This window comes from Alligator sinensis, unplaced genomic scaffold (genome assembly GCF_000455745.1).
Source record: "Alligator sinensis unplaced genomic scaffold, ASM45574v1 scaffold1224_1, whole genome shotgun sequence".
NCBI classification, from domain to species: Eukaryota; Metazoa; Chordata; order Crocodylia; family Alligatoridae; genus Alligator; species Alligator sinensis.
The window spans coordinates 501,569-527,155 of NW_005842626.1; the positions used below are offsets into that span (position 1 = coordinate 501,569).

At 45.1% G+C, this 25,587-nt stretch overlaps 1 protein-coding gene across 2 annotated transcripts in view; it reads right to left on the reverse strand.

The window, feature by feature from the left end:
- The window catches only part of VGLL4 (vestigial like family member 4), a 179,760-nt gene that overhangs the window by 114,421 nt on the left and 39,752 nt on the right, over nt 1–25,587 (reverse strand). The window contains exon 2 of one of the 2 annotated variants that reach the window (XM_025215154.1): nt 10,537–10,629. The exons of the other annotated variant lie outside the window; for it this stretch is intronic. The gene's annotated coding sequence lies outside the window, so the exon portion shown is untranslated. The remainder of the gene's footprint in view (nt 1–10,536; nt 10,630–25,587) is intronic. 2 annotated transcript variants of the gene reach the window in all.

The following is a 25,587-nucleotide window of genomic DNA, read 5'->3' on the forward strand; positions in this document are numbered from 1 at the left end:
AAGAGCACAGGACTGTGGGATGCTGGGGGTCTAAGGGCCCCCCTGTAATGCCATATATAACAATACAGACATTACATATGGAGCTACAAAACTCAGAGCTACAAAGAAGTTTCTCTTTGAAAGAGGAACTTATGTAGCAGATCCAGCATGTTTTTGTGGATACAAATTGGATGAAAATGCACAGCTACTTGCTACTTTTTCTTTTTGTGCTAAAAGGTTGGTTTTGTCCTACAAATGTAATATGTACAGAAGGCCCCAATCTTTCACTACCTTCTTAAGTTGTCTGCCATCACTGTACAATCACTCTGGAAATTATTCTGCTTCTTCCACTTCATAGCACCACTGCTTAGCTTATTTGGGTTTGGAAAGAAAAGTGTAAAATGTGGATTTCATTTTTTGGGTCGATCAGAATTATGCAATTTGGCAGTATTGCACATTGGGTTCTAGGCCAAGATAAAAACTTCTATTCCAATAGTGACCTTTAGCAAAGAAAGACAACCGCTCTACAGATAGAGGGGGAAGGGGAGGTACAGATTGTGTATGGTACTGGGGTCAACATTTTTAGGAAATGAGCTACAAATTAGTCCCATGCCCTCCCCAAGTATGATCCTCTTCCCCTGCTCAATCTGCTGCTCAGCTTTCTGCTTACTTGCCTACTTCCTGCCCTATCTCCAATCTGTCAAATTCAATACACACAAGTTGGTGATGCCACTCATATGCATGCTGCAGGCTGGCCATCCTTGGGCCAACCTAAGGTAAGGCATATGGAAATTATGGAGGAGACAAGTTAGTGAGAGGAGTGCATTCCACTTACAAGTAAGCCTGCTGTCAATGACTGAAGTTAAATTATTATTTCTGCTCTAATGGGGAACAGCTAGATGTTAAAGAACACTGCAATAAGAAAGCTAAGATTCTGTTTCTGATAAAGAAGGCTCGGGGGTAGTGGTGGTAAGGGGAAGATAATCCCATGGGTTTTTTTTTTGTTTTTTGTTTGTTTTTTTTTAACAACAAGAGAGAAAATTCTCCTGTACTGAAATTCTGGCAGAGAGATGAAATAATCTTGTAAATCCAATGTAGATGTTTGCATATCAAACCAGGGTGGATAAAAAAAAATAATAATAATCAACCATTTTTTAAATAAAAAAAATCTGATTGTTTTTATTTAATCTTTTTTTTTATTTTTTGTTAACATGCTTTTAAAAAAATTAACCTATATAAAGATAGTTTTAATTTAAAATATGTTAAAGCTCAAAGATATCATCATGGAATAGGGATTATAACTTCTAATGATATACTGTTTAAGACAATATATTCATGTAACCTTTTTAAAATGTTTTATAAATAGGTCATAATAACATGCCATGGACTATATTAGGGGGTTTCCAAAGCTTCCCCTATAGATTAGTAAAGATTAAAGAAAATCACTCTACCCAATGGAACTCCGTGCTCAGTCTTTTCAGTTCTCAAACTGTGGATTTGTCTGCAGAGATAGCATCCTTGTTAACAGCAGTATATGGAGATGAGAGATAACAGACCTGATTACCTATCCATCAGCTCTATTGCCTCTCTGCAAGTTTGTGTATAAGTCAAGCCCTCACCTGTCTAAAAGTGCAAAGTTTCAAGAAGTTAAATGAATAGAGGGTGTCAAACAAGAACAACTTTTTGCAACTATTTAGTTGGATCGCCTCTACCCAAAGAGCTCATCAAACAGCAAGAATGCACTTTTTGTAGAAAACAATGATTAAATCAAGACTTCCTGACCAATGATTTAAATCAATTTGTTTTAAATCAAATCCACCCTGCACCAAACAGTGCTAATATTGAATAGCACCCTACAATGACCTTACAAAGATCTCATGGCATCCTAGTTGAGAATCACTACTCTACATAGCACAAGCGTGGGCAAATATGACCTGCAGGGCAGATCTGGCCCACCAAGGGACTCTATACAGCCCATAACTGGTGTCTCATCCTAGCCTGGCCAGGTGTGGGGGACAGCCTGGGTACATGGTGGGTCGGAGGCAGTGCAGTGAACAGACTTGGCTTCCCAGAAGCTCCCCTGACAATAGCTCACTCCGCCCGGCTGCTGCTACCAGTGTCTCCACAGCTAGACCTGACCCCACTGCCCAGACACCCCAGCCCATCTGCTCCTCACCCACTGCTGGGGTGCCGGATGGACCGAGCAGGTGGGCAGGGTCTCCAGGAAGACCAACCCAGGACAGTCATGGGCAGGGTGCACATGGATAAGGGTGGGCAGGGAGCAATTCAGGCTGGCGAGCGGGCCAATTTTATGGGGCAGTGGCAGCATGAAGGTGGGCCCTGAGCCTGGGGCAGAGCTGTAATTTACTCCCCACACATCCACGAGACAATATCAGTTCTGTGGGCAGGAGTGTGTGGGAACGGGTTCTGCACAGGCCCCAGCTATCAGTGCCCTGTGATTCCAGGCCCACCTGTCTGTCCTAATCCCAGATGCTGCTCCCAGCACAGTCAAAGGTGCCCTGTCTGTGGGGGTCCTGGACCAGTTCCACGGAGACTCAATCCACCTGCCCAGTGCCCCTTCCAGTGGGCGCAGAGTGGACGGGACAGACAGCGGGGCCTGGTTTGGTGGTGGTGGCAGAGATGCAACACCGAGCTCCACTGCTGGCCCAGGTCACCACCCCCTGGCCTGCAACAGCTCACCAAAACTCCTTAAGTGGCCCTCCAACCCAAATAATTGCCCACCCCTGACACAGCACGTAATCCAACAACACTGAACTAAGTGGTAGTTTTGCCTTTGACATCACCAAAGAATTCTACCCATAAGATCACAATCTTTTGAACTTAAATTAACATGACAAAACTCTGAACTGGGTTTGGTCCAACACTAGTTACGACTCAGTAATCCTTGCTATAGAATAGTAATGCATACTTTTTATTGTGTTTTGTTTCACATTAAATATGTACTTATTTGTAGAAACAACAGTGTAAAAGATTTAATCAGCAAATCTCACTACATGTTTAATAAGCATCTATGTTTAAACTACAGTTGTATACAACACTGGTCGCCAGGGCGAGCAAGCCACCTGTCTATTTGTTCATTTAATTAACCTGAGGGCTAATAGATGAATGGAACTAAATTCTTGGGACAACAAAGGCAAAAACAGGATAGGAGTGACATGAGGGTCAAAGGGTCAAAACGTGAAAATGAGTGCTCCTGAGGGGGGGACTGAGCAGAGCCCCCCCAGGCCGGACCCACTGGTCCTCAAAGGTGAGTAAGCCACCTGACTGGAAGTGGGCAGGGCTTGAGCAAAATGTAAGGGGAAGTACGGAGGGCCTTAGCAAGGGCAGTCAGACTGGCCCTGCGAGCTGCACGGGAAGGAGCTGCAAAAAGGGAACTGCTTGGCTTACAGGAGAGATTCTAAGACCTGCAAACTAGATGTCTACAGCTTACAGGGAAGTAGGATCCAGCATGGAGGAGAACACGATGGTTCAGCCAGGGAGTGGATGTTTATGTGGGAACCCAGTGTGGGGATAGATTTCTGTTGTAACCAGAGGGCTTTTTCATTGTGTTGTGGTTTACACTGGTGGTTTGTGGAAGGGACTAAGGGGAGGTTAGGAGGTTCCACCAGTGCCTGAGGGGAATGTGACTGCCTTTGAGCCCTGTCAGGGTTCAGGCTCAAGGCACTGACCAGGCCAGAAGGCCCAGAGCCGTAGCAGGTGAGGATAAGGTCCAGGGAGCCCAGAATTGCTTCACAGGCATGGGGGCCATGAACCCAAAGCCCACGAGGGGCAGAGACAGGGCTACAGAACACACGGTCCACGGCAGGGCTGAGACTCAGGCCAGAAATGGCAGAGATGCCTATGAGAGGCAAAACATGGGTCAGGGACCCATAGCCCATGACAGTCAAACTCTGGGGCCAGGGATCCAAGGTGAGAGGCAAGGACCAGAGATCCTAAGAGCCTGGACTAACATGGCTGAGACCCACAAGTCTGGCCCAGGCAGTGGGCCTAGACAGCAAGGTATCCACTAGAGGAAAGGGGTTGAAACCAGAAAGGATGAGGCCCCTGTGTGTGTGTGGGCCTGGAGTGGCCAGATATTGGCTTGACGGCAAAGTGCCCCATCTAAGTGGGAGTCAGTAACACATGTGAGGCATGGGCAAATCTGAAGGGAAGGTTCTGAGGCCCTGAGGCAATGATTTGCCCATAAGGCATCAGGTGCCCTGGGGGTACAGATGGGCCAGGAGGGCCTACCTAGCATGCAGGCTGGTTGAGAATCAGGAGGGTCCGAAAGGGATCCGCTGATGGAAGGAAAGAACAGGGCTCACTCTAGCACCCTGGGGCAGCCTTCCTTTCCAAAGATAACAAAAAACATCAAGGTATGGCAGGAAGGAAAAAAGGGAGGAAAAACTAGAACCAGAGTGGAGCAGGAGCCAAGTAACCACCAAGGGGGTGTAACAGTCGCCCTTGGGGCATTGGTCCTGTTACAAGGGGATTCCAGGATATGGGTTTCATGCTGCAGAGCAAGGGAACCCTATGGGGTTCTGCACTCCATGTGCCGTGGGTCAGAGCCAGGCATCCAAGGCAACTTTCCATTAGGATAGGGCCCCCTGAACCCCAGGACAATCCTGTGAGATAACAGCCCCAGATGACTTCTGTACTTGCCAATCAATAGGGATCAGCTGTGCCAGGACACATCTCAGTACAGCTGATCCTTTGACAAAAACAATGTCTGTTTCTTGCCTTATTTTATTGATGCTTGGGAAGCACTTTGAAGTCCTCCAGATGGACACTGCACTAGGGCAGTAAAATGTATATACACACACACACACACACACACACAATCATACCCTCATGCACTGCAAGTGCCATTAAAAGTTTCATCATCAATATTACAGAGCTCCATAATCAACACGAATTTACATGAATCTAATAATGAAATCAGTTTATGGAAAAGACTGCTGCAAGATATTATTGTAGACATGATATTAACAGAATTAAGACAGACAAAAGGCCACTGACAGAACCAGGCAATAACTATCCATTGTTAGAAAGAAACTGGGTTTGAACAAGACATGACAGACATCTGATGTGGTATTGCAGGTCCTATGGAACAGCAATAATTTTAATGGAAACACATCGTTACATAGACTTTAAATACCAAAAGTATACATCTGATATTAGCTTTAACTTCATTCCTATCGGTCTCTCCTATTTTCATAGATTTCATAGACATTAGGGCTGGAAGGGACCTCAGAAGATCATTGAGTTCAGTCCCCTCCCCTTGGATCACAGCAAGATAAGTATCCAATTTTTTCTTGAAGGTGTTCAATGTAGGTGCTTGAACCACCTCTGATGGCAGGCTATTCCAGACCTTTGGGGCTTGGACATTAAAGAAATTCTTCCTTATGTCCAGCCTGAAACGGTCTGGCAGTAGTTTATAACCGTTCAACCTCGTCATCCCTTGGGGTGCACTGGTGAACAAATGTTCCCCCAGATACTGGTGGTCACCCCTGATAAACTTATAGGTGGCCATTACACCACCCCTGAGCCTGCACTTTTCCAGGCTAAAGAGCCCCGTAGCTCTCAGCCTGTTGTAAGGTCTGCTCTCCTGACCTCTGATCATGCACATGGCTCTTCTCTGGACTCTCTCAAGCTTCTCCACATCCTTTTTGAATTGTGGAGCCCAAAACTGGACGCAGTACTCCAGCTGCGGCCTCACCAAGGCTGAGTACAAGGGGAGAAGGATATTCCAGGATTTGCTTGAGAAGCATCTATGAATGCAAGCCAGCATTTTGCTTGCTTTACTAGCTGCAGCATCGTATTTAAGGCTCATGCTCATCTTGTGGTCAATGATGACCCCCAAAGTCTTTCTTCCATAGTGCTAGCCAGTGTAGCACTGCTGAGCTTATAAGCATGCTGGAGGTTCTCTCCCCCAAGGTGGATAACCTTCCATTTTTCAGTGTTAAACACCGTCAGGTTCTCATCCGCCCATTTGCTGAGCCTGTCCAGGTCAGCCAGGATAGCCCTCCTGTCTTCAGGTGTGGATGCTTTGCCCTAGAATTTGGTGTCATCGGCAAACTAGGCCAGTCTGCTTCTGACTCCAATGTCCACACCATTAATGAAGATGTTGAACAATATGGGTCCAAGGACAGAGCCCTGGGGGACCCCACTGGTCACAGGGCACCATGACGATTGACTTCCATCAATTATCACCCTCTGGGTCTGACCATGGAGCCAATTCCCCAGGCGGCAGATCATGGCAGACCCAAGGGCACAATTGGCCAGTTTTGCCAAGAGGTGATCATGGGATACCAGATGGAAGGCTTTTGTGAAGTCAAGATATATGACATCAATCTCTTCTCCCTTGTCCAGGTGATAGGTCACCTGGTCATACAAGGAAATTAGATTAGTTAAACAAGACCTACCCGCAACAAATCTGTGCTGGCTATCCCTCAGGATGTTGGCGTCGGCCAGTCCATTAAGGATGGCTTCTTTAATAAACTTTTCTAAGACCTTCTCCGGGATAGAGGTCAGGGTGATGGGCCTATAGTTTGCCTGATCCACTTTCCTCCCTTTCTTGAAGATAGGCACCACAGTGGCCTTCTTCCAGTCTTCAGGCACTACACCAGAGTGCCAGGAGTTCTCCAAGATTCGTGCCAGGGGCTGGGCTATGATGCTCACCAGCACCTTGAGTACCCTGGGGTGTAGATTGTCACGGCTAGCTGACTTGAAGGTATCCAGCCTCTCAAGGTGTTCCTTCACAAGGTCAGCACTGATGGAGGGCAGGGAATCTCCCTCACCCAGACCTCCCTGTCCCACATTGGGCATGGGCATCCCATGGGACTGATGAAAGACTGACACAAAGTACCCATTTAATAGGTTGGCATTTTCCTGGGTGTCAGTTGTCCCATCTGGTTTAGCAGGGGTCCAATGTTGCCCTTGCTTTTCCTTCAGCTCCCCACACATCTGAAAAAGGACTTTTTATTGTCCTTGATACTCGAAGCTAGTTGGAGTTCAGTTGCAGCCTTGGCTTTCCTGGTTTGCTCCCTGCAGGACCGGACCAGTGCAGAATATTCCTCCTTGGAGGTGAATCCCATCCTCCATTCTTTGTAGGCCTTTCTTTTTAGCCTCAGGAGGTCTGCTAGATCCCTGGAGAGCCAGGGGGACTGCTGTGCCCTCTTGCTGCCTTTCCTCTGAGATGGAATAGAATTAGCTTGTGCATTTCATGCTGTTCTTTTGAGATGTGAAATTTCTTTGCCTCCACATTCAAAGAGAGTAACCTAGATCTCCTTTACTAACTTCCCTACCATGTCTTCTTCCTCCCTCAGCCTGTTCACTGCATCAGAGTTCTCAAAACATTGCGATCTCTCTGTACAGTACCTAGAGATCATCAGGCTTCAGTCTTATTTAGGCTTTAAGCACTACTATTATTACAAATAAGTATTATTAGTATGTAGTGATAAAGAACAATTTTGCTCCTAAACATAGTATTCTGAATAATTTTATTTTCCCTATTTTTTACCATTTCTCTTTTATTTTCTAACTTATTCATTAATTATATTATGAGTCTGGGTATGTGTATTCATTTCTTAAATAAAATATACCTACAGAAAAAATAAACTGGTAGAATTTTACTCCTGATGTCAAACAACCACCATCCCCATTCTTACCTGGCAAACTCTGGGAAGCATAGAGCTAGTTGGTTCAGAAAGTTAAAATTGACCTTTAAAGGCAAAAAATCTGTTGAGAGTCATGACACATTCAGCAGAATGGATTAAGGCAGCTGACCAATTCCCTAGTGGTACCACAACACATTAAATGTAGCCAGTGATTATTACAAGTCAGACAAAATTTATCTAGCATTCTAGACAAGGCAAGTCAATGAAAATAAGGCAGGGAAGCCTAAGGTTTCTCTCTAAAACAAGGCAATTTTTCCCATAGGAAAAAATGTTCATCTTAATTACCATAAAAGGACTGTCTGAAAATTTGCTCCCTCTTTTACATGTAAAAAAGCACTACTTCAAGTAAACTCTGTTAGTTTTCTTCATATTGCAGCTTTGGAAGGGATGTTCTATGGCATAAATAAATCCTTGCTTATTTTATTCAAGGAAAACTGAAATCACAAGTATCCAACAAAATATCTTGCAAACTGATGCATAGTATTTTACTTGTGAATAAATGCATTATAACTAGTTATTCAGTTGCATTACTTTGATATGATATTTATCAAACTAAAATACAGACTGATATAATTAAATTATACCTTTCTGATAAAAAGAGAAAAAACACACACTATTATTATATGCATGATAATAAAGCTTGTACTCCGAGTAATAATCGTGTTTGGAAATCCTAATAAAGATGGAGCCTTATTGCACTGCATTGACAGGCTTCACCCAAAAAAAACTAGATTCTGAATTCAGGAGTATCCCTATATGCCAACTGTCTACTAAAGAGACAGCTTTGTTGGCCTCAGAGTGAAAATGCTAATGGTATATTTGAGCCATAATTTATAATTTAGTAAATTTATAGTGTAAATTAAAACACATACCATTTTAAAACTGACAACACATAACGTAAAAATGCCCTCCACTTAAACCTGAGCAAGTACTAATGTGTTAGCATACAAATACTAAAACAAGAGATGGTGGATCCATTGCTGAACTAGTTTTGTTATTGTTATTGTCAGTCATCTATAACTAAATATTGGGGTAACTAGAAATAATGGCCACAAACTGAAGAAGAGCAAATTCACACTGGACATCAGGAAAAAATTCTTTACATCGAGGGTTGCCAAAATATGGAATATGCTTCCAAGGAAGGTGGTGTTGTCCCCTTCCTTGGAAGTATTTAAAAGGAGATTGGAGAAACACCTGGCTGGGGTCATCTGACCCCAGCACTCTTTTTTGCCTGGGGCAGGGCGTCGGAATTGATGATCTAATAGGTCCCTTCCAACCCTAACATCTATGAAACTATAACTGGGCCCTAAAAAGTAATTGCAGAATAGAGAGTAATAGTGGTACAGTTATACTCCTGGGAGTACAGAGCTGTTCTTAGAAGAAGCAGACCTGGAATGTAGATATACACTGGAAGAAAGCCAATTACTATCATAGCATTGTTTCAAGAGAACTCAGAAACTTTTATACTAGATAATAAAATAAAATCTGGTTAAAATAAAAGAAACATACCCTGAAAACACTCTGAGCTGACTAGCATACAAAAGTCTGTCATTAACAAAAGAATACAGGGTTCCAGAAGAGAATTCATTTCAGTACCATTTGAGTATTATTGAGTATTTCTGGTAGGTGAAGTTTGAAAATAAATTTTCTTAGGATTTATTTGTTCAGTCTCTCAGAAAACTGACCTAATATAAATCAAACCATGGAAAAATTTCCAAATGTCTTTTAGCAGAGTGCAGTTCTTTGAGACCTATGCACAAACATGATATTCAGAAAGTTAAAGAAAATATAAACATGCAATCCAGATTTACTGAACCGGGAGTAAACGCCCTGTGTGACCTATTAATGTAAAATGCAATCAGGCCAGAATTACTTGTTCTAGTGAAAATTCATGATCTCAAAGAAAAATAACTGTAAGAACAAGTGTTGAGATTTTTTTCCCCAATTGAGCAGCTGAAGTTAAAAAAAAAAAAATTTGGTTTGGATCAAACCAAAACAAAAAAAAAAAATTTGAGTTTCTCTCACCAAAACACAAAAAATAAATGTGTTTATGCTTCATTCAACACTTAAATAAATCTGAGTATTTGTAAAAGCAAAAAAATAAACAAACACAAGAATGAAGGGCTGAGTGTATAAAACTGCTGGAGGAAGAGGAGGAGGAGCCAGTCATGATGATGGCATCCTGGGTAGATCACAACACTTATCCACACAATTGGAAAATCCAGGTTCAACTTCAGCAAATTATGAAGTCAACTGTCCAGCCAGGACTGTTCTCTAATGACCAACCTACCAGATATTCCAAAGTAGGGTGCCCTCTCTGTCTCTCATTTACACTATTCCACCTCGTCTAAATTAAACATTCACTGAAACCAGAGATCTGAACTCAGGTTGCCACATCCCATTTGAGCAATCTAACCACAAAATTAGAAAATCATTCTCTGGCTGCCTCAAAACAGTATTTAGACCTTGGATACATACTATTGTTGAAGTGCTTCATTTACCCTTATAATGCTACAAAGAAGAGAATGTCCCATGGTTTGGGCTGTTTGCAGTATTATGGAGGAGCCAGATGTGCCACAAATATTGCAATTTGCTCAAAAAAAGTTCCAATTTCAAACAGGGACTTTTTTTGTAGTTCTAGTTTGTGGTGCAACACGTACCATGTGGACACTGAGGATAAAAACAGATGTAACCAAATTAAGTGGATCAAGCTGATTCACTCTACTAGGTGAAACACACATCACCCATTGTCTTGCATTGGGCACAAGTCCGATGCCGAGGCTTGGGACATGGTATAGGGAAGAAACATAGCCATGCACTTTCCTTTAAGGCTACAGGTGCCTGGAAGAGGTACAGACAGGCAAGAGGGCCTACTAACCTGGGGGGCAGGGCTGCGACTGAGGGGACCCAGGAGGTGAAGGACATAGGGTCAGGCTCACTCAGAGTCCACAGGCAGTCTCCATTACACAACCTGCAGTAAGAACAAGGCATGACAGGTGAGTGATGAAAGGAGAACTACAGTTGAGCCAGAGCCAGGCAGGGGCCACACAACCATCACAGGGCATCACAGGCTCCCCTGTGGCCATGAGCCTGCTACACCATGCTTCTGCATGAAGCACAGAGAGACACAAGGCACTGGGGATTCCCCAGATCCTTTGCCTCCATGCCAGGACCCACAAAGACTTTCCCAGCTTACAGAGATGTGCCCCTGGAGAGCCCAGGATGCAATTTCATAGGCGGGAAGCCTGCCTTTTGTGGCATACAGAAAGGCTTCCCAAGATTCTCCGAGACATCTTTATAAGCAAGGCAGAAGTCCCCAGGTTTGAGGGGCCTAATCCTATATGGGCATATCTGGGGTGTATAGGTTTGGGTCCCAAGCCCCCAGAGCACCTGGCCAGGGCAGCTAGCTCCAGGTCGCCCGCACTCTTATGCCACAGAGGTAAACAGATGTCCACTGCAATGAAGCAACACTAATTAACACTACCTTCTGTCATGCCACTGATGTGGCTCAACAAAGGGTAGGGACATCTTCATACTTGCTATTTGTGCTGCCACAAGTGCCAAATCAGGAGACAACTGTTTCTATCATTACATGCAATACTCCGAGGGGCAGGGAGAGGGTTGGGGGGAGGGGAATCTCAGCTCCCAGCATGCTCCACTGCCTCCAGTGGGGAGGGATTCAGGGGGAGCAGCTGGCTCCCTTGCAGCCTGAAGTCAGTGGGGAAAAGAAAAGGCTGTCAGTGATCTTGCATGTCTGCACTGGACATGCTCCAATCCAAGGCTGAACATAATTTTACAATTTCAGCTTCAGACTGCCACCAGGCTGGCTGGGTAAGAAATAGTGGAGTCTTCATTCAGTACAGACAATGGACCTGCTGCAAGACTAAATCAGCACTGTGTACTGAAAACAGAAAGCTGTTTACATCTGCAACAGACTGACAGAAATTGGTAGGTGTGAATAAAACCAGAACTTCCATAAGAGAAAAAATGGTTTAATGGCCAAGACAGCTGAATACTGCCCTGGAAAGCTGGATGTTTCCCCTGCCTCTGCCACAGAGTTCCTGTATGATGCTAAGCAAGTTATAGCCCAATGAAGGGTTTTTAAACCTGAAAGCCTGCTAAGAATTTTTTTTCCAACTATTTAAATTGGTCTAATAAAAGATATCAGATTCACCCAAAGAACCTTGTCTGCCTATATCCTTAGACCAACAGTTACAACCTACACCCCGATAACTCACAGATGCACCTAATATCAGTGACAGCTGTGCTTTGAAGTGCTATGAAGTGCTACATAAAACTACATTCTATGAAAAATCACATCTAAGATATCACAAAACAGTAGAGTTGAGTATTTGACTGGTCAAATAAAGTTTCGTCAATTGGCCAGTCAAAAATTGTAAAAAATTGCCAATACATCCAAATAATACAAAGGAAAAGCATATATTCCCCATTAAATGCGTCAAAAACCAATTAACGACCCTACAAATTAGTCATCAAAATCACCAGATGCCAACTGACGTTGGTCTCCTTATGCCTCAGTTCACCACCTGTTAAATAGGGAAAATGGTAACTACTCATCTCACAGAAATAAGGTAAAGAGTAAATAATGTTTGTAAAGCATTCAAGATGCTAGAAAGGCGAAGGTCACAGAAAAGCTCGTGAGAAAAACCTATCTTCAGAACAAGGTTCAAATGGTGTGCAGAAAATGAAATACGGGCCCACCCATTAAACAATGGAGAGAAATGAAAAGGTATGTCCATGTGGTCAAACCAGTACTATACAGAAATAGCCAAGCTTGCTATAGATAAAGAACAGGTAGCACAATAACTGCACTGAAGTAGTTCGAGTGCTGTGTCTGAGCTATAACTGAGCAGCAAGGATAATTAGCTCAGATGCAGAACCACACTATGGCCATTCTGCTTCTAGATTCACAGCTAGAGGATACAGAGTTAGCTCAGGCATCTCTGTGCAATGCAACTTTGCACCATAGACTCCAGTGTGCAAGCTACCATGTTCACAACTAAATTTGAGGGCATGACACTCCATTATACTATGAAGACATAACCCAAATACTAAATATCTGTTCATTAGTTGAACACTATCCTGTGCACTAAATGTGGGGCCTCTTTAAAAGCTTGTGCTCACAGGAACACTGTGACATAATGGTAATACAAAGGCGACCAAATTATGATTGCACAGGTCCCCTTCATTCAAGCAACTCCATATTTCTGTACAGATCAACTCGACAACCTTATGAAACTTCTGCTGGCATTTTTTTTTTTTTTTTAAATACATGGCTTGTACGTTATGCATGTATACAAATAAAAACCTGATTTTTTAATAGTATGACACTTTTTAGATATATTTATATAATACACATATTTTAACAAATTCTTTGCCTTTCAGTCTGTTTGTGGAAGCTGGTATACACCGCTATCTGGAAAATGAATTGAAGAACGATCCTGGAATCTGTGGCATCTGGTTAATATAATCTGTAAAAATCATAGTTGTATTCTGCTGGGAAGGAAAAACACCCTTTTGAAATAGTAACCCTTTTCAAGGACACAAAGTAATGTTTCAATAAAATAAAATAAAAACAATAAGATAGAATGCAATTAGCTTCTGGCTGTTTATTTATTAAATTAATGTAGGAAAGCTGAATTCTTATGAAACAGCCCGAAAGCAAAGAAATTACAAAACTACAGAAAATACACCCATTTATAAGTACTGTGCATTGGTAAATTTCATGCAGATTTTTTATATCCCACCCTACTTAATAATACAGTATTCAGTCAGCTGCAATCTTCACAGCCATGACTAGTATCTAACAGCAAATTCCATTCTATTAAACATCTACCTTGCCCCTCCCTGCCAATTAATGTGGATCTAAAAGATATTTAAAGAAGTACATTTTCAATACTAAACCCTACTTTTTCCTTTTAATCAATCCAAAATATTTACCATCAATCACTAGGGTAACAGTTTTGGAAAAAACACAGCAGTGCTGCAAAGCAGAAATTCTTCAGAATAAAAGCAGCTTTGACAGTGTGCAGTTTGCAAACAAATGTCTGGTATTGTGAGGAATGTTTAAGCACGTACATAACATTTAGGCAGTTGCACCTTTTACAAACATTTATCTATATTTAATTTGAAGATAATGTTTAGGAACCTTTTGGGGGGGCATTACCATCAGTCCAGTGATTATGCTAATAAAATTGCAGCGTTATTACAATCTAGGCACCAATTATACAATCACTCCGTTTTCTGACCTATTTAACAAGTTGAAAACATAACTCTATTCAATCTTAATTTCTTTGCTAAAACATTTGTGGAATGGAAGGCAAAATTGGGGGGCAACATGGGATGGGAGGGGGAGGCAGAGAGCAAAATTCAGTAACTATGTAATGCTCCTATTCTAGGATCTCCTAACTCTGTAAAAGGGTTCAAAAGCCCTAATAAAAGGGCCAGTACAGAGTAGGAGCACACCTCTGTTGGGTTGCTCTCAAGAGAGAGCATGTGTAGACATGCTCCCAGGGAAGGTTTGCTGCACAGTATTTTACTGCACAGTAAGCCTTTATAGCAAGCGTTGTCAACCAGGTACCCCTGTGGGTACTTGGATCGGTCCTACAGAGTACGTGCAGGCGGGCAGAGACATAGTGCCACCACCTCCCAGGAGAAGGGCTGGGGTGGGACGAGGGCAGTGGCACCCCTCTGCAGGGTGCAGAAGCTCGCACACAGTGGCCACCGCCACACACCAGCCCAGTGAGCTTTCCCACCCTGCAGGAGGGGTCCGCTGCCCTCACCCCAGCCTGGTAAGCTTCCCCTGGGAGGCTGCAGCGCTCTGTCCCTGCCTCCCTGCTCCATGTCCAGCTGCACGCTACTCCGCCATCGTCCACACACTACCCCCTCCCCCACTTGGTGTCCGTCCACCAGTGGTACTTAGACTAAAAGAGGGTGAAAACCCCTGCTTTATAGCATTAATAGCATATGTAGATGCACCCAAAGGGTAGTATGTAATGTACAAGGAGGGACAAAATGGCCACAAACACTGATGACTCATGAAACGTGTTCTTTCTGAACAACTAAAACAGGTGCCATTTTTATTTTCACCCCAAGACATTAACAAGCAACCTGGGTCTTGTCTTTACAATTTCTACACTTCTCCCACTTTCAAGACAAACGGATTAGTTATGCTTTTCACCCACTCTGTCCCAAATCTAGCATGAAAATCCCCGCTAGCAGGACCCTAAGATATATCTTACCTGTAAACTTTCTCTTGACAACTACCATGGCCTCCATAACTTCATGGCTCTCCATTTTGACCACAAACCTCAACACCAACTGCTCAGTTAACTTTTACCAAAGTAATTGATATTAACTGCTTGTCATTTGACTTTTGTTTCAAGAAACTGCTTAGATTCCATTTTGTCCAACATCACAGACACTAATTGACCGGTATGCTCTTGGTCAATACATATTTCAAAATAATTACTTTAACTATTTCCATTCACGAATTACTGGAAAAAATCCGCTATTCAGTATCTGAAATTACATTTAATGTTTTGCAGCTTTTTTTACATTGTGACACGATCATAAAAACAGATGTCTCAATATTTGTTATTTCCTATATGAGCTTTATTGTTTATATTTATTCCAGAAAAAATTTCAGACATGATTTTTAAAACTCACAGATTTCACAGCCATTAGCAGCTGAAAGGGACCTCACAAAATCATCAAGTTTTGCCCCCTTGCCGTAGGCAGGAAGTCTGCTGGGGTCAAAAGATCCCAGCAAGATAAGCATCCAAACGTATTTTGAATGAGTCCAGAGTACATGCTTGCACCACCTCTAGGGGCAGTCTGTTCCAGACCCTGGACACTCGGACTGTAAAGTAGTTTTTCCTTATGTCTAGTTTAAATTAGCATTCCAGAAGTTTGTGACCGTTAGACCTTGTTATCTCCTGGAGAGGCCTGGTGAACAACTGTTCTCCCAGATCCTGGTGCACCCCACTTATATACTTATAGGCTGCCACCAAGTCTTCCGTGAGCCAGGCTGAAGAGTCCCATGTTCCTCAGCCTCTCCTCATCAGGCTTGTTCTCTTGGCCTTTGATCATACAAATGGCTCTACTTTGGACTCTCAAACTTATCTACATCCACCTTGAAGTGGGGGGCCCAAAACTGGACACAGTCCTCCAGCTGCAGCTTCACCAAGACTGAGTACAGCAGGAGGATGACATCCCTGGTTTTGCTGGAGATGCATTAGTGGATGTATGCCAGAGTTTGGTTTGCTTTGCTGGCTATGGCATCGCATTGCTGGCTTATGTTCATCTTGTGGTCAATCAAGACTCCCAAGTTTCTTTTGGTCATGGCGCTAGCGAGCGTAGCACTGCCGAGCCTACAAGCATGATGCTGGTTTTTCCTCCCAAGGTGGAGCACCCTGTACTTCTCTACATTGAATGCCATCAGGTTTTAGTCTGCCCACTTTGCGAGCCTGTCCAGGTCAGCCTGTATCCCCAGCTTATCTTCCAGTGTGACCGCCTTCCCCCATAGTTTAGGGTCACGTGCAAATTTTGCCAGTCTGCATCTGATGCCCGAATCCAGATCATTTATGAAGATGTTGAAGAATACTGGCCCGAGTACTGAGCCCTGGGGGCATGAACGCCATGTGCCCCCAGAGGCTGGGGGGGCACAGCAAGCTCCCACAGGCAGCAGCGGCGCTGTCAGTGGCAGGAGCGTGGCAGCGCTGAGCTCCCACTGGCAGCCACGGCGGGGGTGGGGAGCGTGGAAGGGGTGACCAACAGTCAGCAACCACCCACAGATGCTGCCGGCAGCATTGGCTGTGGTCAGCGGCAATTGGGGACCACCCACAGACACCACTGGCAGTGTTGACGGCGCCTTTTCACAGGGGGTGCACCGCCAAGCTCAGGAGGTGCACATTGCACTATGGTGGGCCAGTAGGGGGTGCTCCTGTGCTAAGCCACCCACCTCACTGTACCCGACCACCTTTCAGGCTCCGAGTGCCTCCCTGGGGGTGCCTCACATCTAGCCAACCTGCATCCTGGAGCGCACACACAGGCCTGGGGGGTGGTGCCGCCACCACCCAGGGTCTGGCCTGATTCTGGCACTGTGCCCCCTGGGAAACACAGGCCTAGTAGTCCTTGAGGGTACTAGACCCACTTCAAGAACCTGGGGGGCTTCCCCTCAGTCTGAAGCATAAATAGCGGTCTCCCTCAGTCAGCTGAACCAAGGAGACCCCAAGACATAATCTAGATCCACTCCCAATAAGTACCATGCTAGGTACAAAGGAGAACATTATTGGTTACAAGGAGTAGGTTTAGAATAGGATACAAGGTAGAGCAATATCACAGAAATCCCATAGAGCAAACAGGGTGGCTGGGTAGCTTTTGATCATGCATCTGAGTTACTGCAAACTATATATCTAGTTAGACCTCAGGTAGCTTACTCACGAGCATCATCCAGAGGCAGGTGGAGATTCCCTCTGGAGGCAGGCAGTTCATTGATCATGAGTTTCAAGAGAAAGAGAGCAAGTTTCAAATAGTCCAGCTCTTCTCACTCTGAGTTTTCATCATGGCTACTGCCCCTTCTCCTGGGCAGTCCTTAACTTATATAGCCCTTATGACCTCATTTACCTGGTCCAATGGAGACCAGCACCTGTTGGCTGCCAGCCAACCACTCTGAAAGGCATCACTGGTTGCCGGGTAGACTGGCATTGCTCAGAACAATAGGGAGCCCAAGCCCCTCACCCAGGTATGTGATGCCAGTCACATACACAGAGGGAGCAGGTTTCCCCCCTCCCTTAGGAATGTATCCTCTTTTTAGGTACCGAGTTGGATGTCTGCTGTCTGCAGGGCCCATGTTAATTAAATTGTCACAGTTTTTGGGGAGAGACAGAGGTGGCATTCTGCCACACGCACCCCCTAAGCATTGCCAATGCCTGAAGGGCACCTTTAGTTACCTTGTGCTTGCTCCCATCAACTAATACTCTTTGGGTCCGACCCCGGAGCCAGGTCCCCAGCCATCGGACCATGAGATGGCCAAGGCCGCAGATCTCCAGCTTAGCCATGAGGACATCAGGGGAGACCAAGTCAAAGGCCTTTTTGAAATCCAGATATATGACATCAACCTCCTCTCCCTTGTCCAGGCAATGTGTCACCAGGTCATAGAAGGAGACAAGGTTGGTCAGGCAGGACCTTCCAGTGAGAAATCCATGTTGGCTGGCACTCAGAAAGTTGCCTTCCGTTAGCCTGCTGCTGATGGAACCCTTGATAATTTTCTCCAGGATTTTTCCAGGGATGGATGTCAGACTGATTCGCCTGTAATTCCCTGGATCTTCCTTCCTTCCTTCCTTCCTTTCTTGAAGATTGGGACCACATTGGCTCTTTTCCAGTCATAGATTCATAGATTATAGAGTCGGAAGGCACCCAAAGCATCATCGTGTCTGACCTCCTGCCCCTGGCAGGAAAGAGGACCAAGGTCAGATGACCCCAGCCAGGTGACTGTCAAACCTCCTCTTGGAAGTCTTCAAGTTAAGTGTTAGTACCACCTCTCTTGGAAGCCCGTTCCACACTCTGGCCACCCTTACTGTAAAAAATTTCTTCCTAATGTCTAACCTAAATCTACTCTCCACTAGTTTGCACTCATTATTCCTAGTTACTTCCTGGGGCACTCTGGTAAACAGCACATCCCCAACTCCCTGCTGTCCTCCCCTGATAAACTTATAGGTGGCTACAAGGTCATGCCTCAGTCATCTCTTGTGAAGTCTGAAGAGATCCAGATTCCTCAACCTCCCCTCGTAGGGTCTTTCACAGAGGCCATTAATCATGCGAGTGGCCCTCTGAACCCTCTCCAGATCCTCCATGTCCCTCTTGAAGTGTGGCACCCAAAACTGGACACAGTACTCCAACTGCGGCCTGACCAATGTCACATAGAGGGGGAGCATCACCTCCCACACTCTGTTGGTCATGCATCTGCTAATACACTTGAGATTGGCTTTGTTTATGGCCTCGTTCCACTGCCGGCTCATGTTCACCTCGAGACCAACTATGACTCCAAGATCTCTCTCAACCTCTGAGCTGCTGAGGTCATCCCTCAACCTGTAGATGTGCTAGGGGATTCCACCTTCCTAGGTAGAGTACCTTACAATTATTTCTGTTGAATTGCATCCTATTTCATTCCGCCCATTGATCTAACCTGTCCAGGTCGGTCTGGATCTGCTCCCTGCCCTCCGGTGTATTAATTTTGTCCCATAACTTGGTATCATCTGCGAACTTGGAGAAGGTGCTCTCCACACCCTCATCCAAATCGCTGATGAAGATATTAGATAACACCGGTCCAAGGACCGAACCATGTGGGACCCCACTGCCCACCTCCTTCCAGGCTGAGAACAACCCGTCCACCACCACTCTCTGGGTGTGGTCCCCAAGCCAGTTAGCCACTCACCTGACTATGTAGGCGTCCACTCCACAGTCCTTCGGTACCTCTCCCGAGCACCACGAGTTCTCAGATATCTTTGCTATAGGGCGTGCTATGATGTCCGCCAGCTCCTTCAAGACTCTCAGGTGCATTCCACCCAGGCCTGAAGATTTGTGGATGTTGAGCCTCTCAAGGTGTTCCCTTACTTGATCCATTTAAATTGTGGACCCACCTCCTGCCCCCTGGATGCTTGGCATCCTATCTAACAGGGTGAACCCTATGGATGGGTGGAAGACCAATGCAAAGTAATAGTTCAGGAGATTGGACTTTTCCTGAGCATCAGACATCAGCTGCCCCAATTGATTTAGTAGGGGTCCAACATCTCCTTCAAGTTGGAGGAAAAACAAAGGCAGACTTTTTGTTGTCCTTGACTCCCCCCATGGCTAGCCCCAGTTTGGCTTCTGCCTTGGCTTTTCTGGTCCACTCACTACAGGTGCAAGCTACTGCTTTGTAGTCCTCCTTGGTGATGAGTCCCGTTTTCCATTTGGTGTAGGCTTCTCTTTTTAGTTTCAGGAGGTACAAACATTTAACACAAAAATTCAAGACAGAAAATTCAATAGGAGTGCATGTGGCAAAATTAAAAATAATATTTTGTATACACAATATTCACTGAAGTTTTTTTGTAGCATTTTCCCTAACACATCCACCTGAAACAGAGTTGGCATTTCTCCAGATTACACTAGCTAGAAAGGAGAGCCCAAGATTATGGGAACATAAACCCAGTTTACAGTTCTTACATCAATTCAGACAATTAACCATCAGCAACAGCACCCCACAAAACAAAAAGAACAAGATTTCACCACAAGGATCACAGCTGATATAAAGAGCCTTTCCAACATTTATGTATTCATAGGCTAACACAACTGTACCATGATGCGAAAGAGTATGCAATAAAACCAGAGACTGGCTACCCAATTCATTTTAAAGAATGTACCCTCTTTTCGCAATGCAGAGCCTGCTGGAAACAGTTAATGAAGGCAGCAGTATGCTCACCCCTTCTCCAGCAATCTCACATCTAAGGCGACAGAGTCCTGAAAGACTGCCAACAATTTTAGCACCAAGGATCATGGAGGTAAGGGCTCAGTAATAGTTTTATACATAGAAAATGCAGAAGTTTCCCCTTCTTCATTCTTGAGAGGACCAAAATGGAAAAAGATGCAAGACTTTTTGTCTCATTTGACACTGGGAGAAACCATGACACTAGATTACTTGGCATCCTACGCTGGTGGAATCTGAGCCTGCATGAGACTTGTTGGTCTCCCAACTAAATAGATGGCATCTAGGCAAGCTAGTCTTAAGTAAGGAATCTCCTCCAGACTCAGTAAGAGCATACATTTACTACTTGGTAGTAGTAGGGGCCTAACATCAAGCAACATATCTGTTTTTCTTGTTGGTTGTTCTGAAGGGGACAGGAAAAACAGTCCCAGGAAAAACATTACTAACACAAACAGCACTTCGCAAGACTTTGATCTGAATCCTAACAGAGCTGCCCTGAAGGGCTTTGTTGAGGCTGCCCTGAAAATAAGCACGCATCAGGGTTCAAAACAGGTTGTAGAATGAGACAGCTCCTATGCTCTAGTTCAGGGGCGGGCAATTATTTCGGGTGGAGGGCCGCTCACAGAGTTTTGGCAAGCCATTGAGAGCTGCATAACAGGCAGCCGGGGCAGATTAATATTAATTTTATAAGTTTTTTTAGGGGCCCCACAGGCCGGATAGAATGGCCTGGTGGGCCGCATCAGATCCACGGGCCACATTTTGCCCACCCCTGCTTTAGTTATTGCTCTAAGGGCGCGTCTACACGAGACACATTAAGGCACCTTAGCCTAAATTACTGTGCAGTACGGGCACACATCTACACATGTGCACCCTTACTGTGTAGTAATATAGACCAGTGGTTCCCAACCTTTTTTTTCTGCATACCAGCATGGGAGCAGGACGGGGCTCATGGAGCTGGCTGCCTCCCCCCCAGGGCTGCCCCGACCCCCAGCTTTAACCCTGCACACCCAGAAGTCGCTTGCCCAGACAGGGGTCCAAGTGGGGGGCTCATGCCATGACCCGGCAGCAACCATTTTATGAATTGGGGCACATACACCAGGGAGGCTGTTCAATGTCCAGGAGCCCAGCAGGCCCCATGTGCCCCGCCCAAGCAGGCCACTGGCTACCTCTGCCTGGCCTGTTCCCACTGCAGAGCTGTTGCTTGGCTGCAGGTGAGGGCTGCAGATTGCTGCACCCATTGCTCAGCCTTGATATCTCCCCAGGGCTGCTGCCTGGCTGTCTCTGGCAGCAGTTCCAGCACCTGCTCCCTGCTGCTGCTCACCCTGCTGCAGTGTCTTTTTGCATGTGCTGTGGTGAAGTACTTCTGTCACTGGTTGCATCCATAACTATTCCATGCCACTGAGCGCTCCTGAGCACTATCCAGGGCCAGCCACACAGGGCCAGCCATGCAGGGGCCCAGAGAGCCAGAGTGGGACAACATCATCCTTGTCATCCTCCCTATCAAGCCCCAGCCCCACCTGTGTGTACACACCCATGCCAACTGCCTGGGTCCCCAACTGTTTCCGGGAGGAGGTTGGCAACTTTGTGGCACTCTGGGGCTGTGCTGACGTGCAGAGGCAGTTTGCTTGGGACGGGCACTCAAACGCCCACATTTATGAGGCCCTGTCAGGCAGCATGTTGCTGGTAGGTGCTGTAAGGCCTGGCCCCTTTCTGGTCGGTGCCTTCTTCCTTAGCAACGTCAGGGTGAGATCACACCCTGAGGCCACCTAGATGGTTCCGAGTGCTGCCTCTACTCACCTGCCACGACTTTGATGTTGATTCATGGGGAGGCAGCTCATTGTCGGCGGTCTCAGAGGGGTCGTGACCCTGGTCTTTCTTTGTGGGGCTCCAAACCTCCCCTTTACCCCACCTTTACCACATCCACAGCCCGGGAGGACTCTGCTCCCTGTAATCTTCTCCAGGATGATATCTTCTCACCCATGAGGCCTGCCTCGACCGAGGTCAGGTCTGTTGGGCTGTTAATCTTTCCTGAATGGATCCCTTGCCTTCAGGCCAACCTTCAGGTAACTAAACATGCCCCAGCCTGGGGTGAACAATAACTTAGAAGCCACTAAACTAAAAGAGAAGACGTTCAGCGTCTGCCAATAGGGTACCTGGGACTTGGACCCCAGGACCCTTCTGCTTCCCTGGGATGAGAGAAGAACTTTTGTCCATTTCTCTGAGCACCCTTCCCAGGGACCAACAGATTAGGAGTCAATTTCTCCTGAACCCACCACCTGGTGAAACTTGCCCCTTTGCCGCCAGGCTCTGGGCCAGTCGCCGCCTGCTCCTCCCTCTTCACCAAGCTGCCTGCAGAGTTTTCGGTCGCTTACCACCCTTCCCTGCCACCGTACCTGTACTCTCCGGAGCAGCCTGGTCTTTGCTCAGAATCGTGAGTACGATCTTCTTCTCTTCACCGTGACCTTATGGTGAACTTTGGCTCCCCGAGACCGGACCTGTGGGCTTTCCCACTGGGTTTCTCTGGATGGCACTGGGGCTTCTTGCCCCGTGCCCCATTTCACTGTTCTCACCAGGCTTTACCACCCGTGTCTCTCTGCCGGCGTTCCACCTCTCCCTGCCGGCATTCTGCTCCTTGTCGCCTGGCTCCGCTGTCCGCCTCCCTCCACCTGCGTCCAATCTTTCCCCACTGGTGTTCTGTTCGTCCCTGCCCAGCTCCACCATCTGCCAGCGTTTGGTCTTTCCTTTCCCAGGCAGCTGGGTCTCTCCCCAGGTTTCTTTTGATCAGCCCGTGCTGCCTCCGGGACCCGCTCATGGGACTTGCCAATCCACAGGCTCAGGCAGCTGTGGAACTGCCGAGACTGCATCAGCGTTTCTCCACAGCTGCTGCTTGTCCCAGCCCCTGCTGTGAGTTATCGGTGCTCATCAGGCAGGGTCCTGGGACATGTTGGGAGGGGAGGCTTCTACCTCCCCTCCCACACAGCATGCATGCACAGGGGCACTCCCAGTCAGGGCGGCAGTGCCACATTAAGGTCAAGGCCTTGCAGGCACAGTGGATGGCTGTGATTGACAACATTCATCAGTCCGGTCATGCCTGTAAGACCATGGCCTTATAGCACATTGGAGCAGCCTCAGTAGATGTCTATAGCAGCCCTTAGTGTGGAATGAGTGTACAGGCAATTACTGTGGAATAGTGATTCTAGGATATTTTCCCATACAGAACAGCACTTGGCCTGCAAAGTAAGCATAGAACTCCAAATACACCTGCACCCCAGCCTGAGTTTTCAGGATAGTTTGCCAAGTTCAGTGACAAGCAATTTAAAATTATGCAAATACAGTATGAAAATTTCCTGGACTCCAGATGGTAAAGAATGAGCCCCAACACGTTAGAACATGAGGATGTTATCCATAAATGCAAGTCCAAGGGACTTGTTGAGGGCAGGACTACCTGAGCAGGGATCCTCCAGCAGGACTGAGGTTTCAAAAAGTGTGTATTATCTGCCCACACTTAAGAAGAATGCTGCTACACAGCCAACACACAGTACATAAGGATTACTTTGACTGGACTCCATGATAGCTGGTTGTTGAACTTTCACTCCATTGCTTCCCTCTGTGATAAGGTAGTATGCCTTTTAAAACGTTGTTTAGAATCCAAGGGACGTTCCTTACAAAAGCGTAACAGTATTATAGTGCAGTCTAAAACATTGGGTCCAACTACTCTGTAATGCCTGTGACCAACACATTATAGATAAGGAAGAAAATAATCTGTACTTCCTATAAGTCTATTAATTAATCATTAGTAAATTATTATCAATGAGATGTACAGTCCTTTAAAATATCTGACTGAAATCCTGAATATGTGATAACAAAATCAACTGGGTCCAATTTTAAGTGTGGAGACAGTGAAGAAGAAAAGAAATAACCAGTAGGACTATTTAACTGCCCAATAACTAATATAAATAAACCACAATTACACTTGTAAGATAACTGTAGGCTAACATAGCTTGTGAGGGCCTATGTACACAGAGCTCTTTCAACAAACCTCATTCCTACACAGTATACAGTAAATGCTGAAAAATGGCAAAGCTATTCAGCTACGATTACAGATGAAATTCCTTCATAATGTCTACTTCCAATACTGAACAGCTGCTTGCATGTAACAAACTGTCAGCGTACTCGTCTTTTACCACTGGCAACAATACTACAAGGTGATTGGTTGGTAATGACATCATTTTGTTTTCTTTCAAAGAAAATAAAGAACTAGAGTACTGATAAGTAAATAATGAATTCCCATGGGAAATTCATCAATGCCCTGAGCCTTGTTATTCCTCCTACAAAAATCCATCGCTATTTACATATAAAACATTCATTATTTAATTGGTTTCTTTTTATAAAATGGTAAACCATTGTAAAAATCAGTCCAAGTAACTAACATTTATCTCACAGTGGTAATATTTGCAAATGCAATTATCTTGGTCATTTATCCCTCCACAATTCATCATTGTCATGACTCAGATGTTAACCAAATTTGTCTGTTAAACTTGCTACAAAAGCAAGAAGTTTTTTGCATGTCAAAATGATTTAAAGTAGTAGCTGTTAAAGTACCTACCTGCCTGCATATTTGTTGTAATCAAATAGAGATGTCACTTCAAACAACGTACAGCGAAAACATAACTATAAAGTTCAACTTTACTGATATAGGTGCAACTGCAAAAAAGTCTGTCAGATTTGTTTAAGGAAATGAACAACAATCCTGGGAAATCTAAACAGCTACATAAAATAATTCTTCTAAAGCAGGTTTAAGGTCAATGATGGTAATGATATAGTGCCTGATCTCCATTTATACTCAGTTTCTTTACATCACCTTGTAAACAAAAAAAGAGATCTTACAAGTGAGTGATGGTATAAGGGTATTTGTGTAACTAAGAATCAGGTTTTACGGTAACATCATTCTAATCCTTCATCCTTCCTTATGTAATAGAGGGAACAAAAAGTAACTAAAAATCTCAATTTATGCTAGTGTCTTTAGTTACTGACACCATTTTTTACCTGTCAGACTCAACAAATTGTACCAACATGTTGAGCACCACCTTCAGTAAGTGCACTGGAGATCCATAAACCAAAACACATTTCTAAACATTCTGAATTTGGGATTGGGTTAAAGCAAAAGGTTAACAGCAGGCAAAAATAATTTCTAAGGGTGCCTATTCATGAGCAGCGAGGCTGTTCCGATACGCTTGAATTTCAGTGCATCAGAGCAGACTTGATTAATTAAGGTAACAGACTTGATTAAGGTCCAATGAGCTCCAGCAGCCTCCAGCGTCTTGTGCATCAGCATCCCTGTGTTTAAAAATGGTGGTGGGGGCACTTTCATAGATTTATAGATTTCATAGATTTTAGGGTCGGAAGGGACCTGTTAGATCAATGAATCCAACCCCCTGCCCT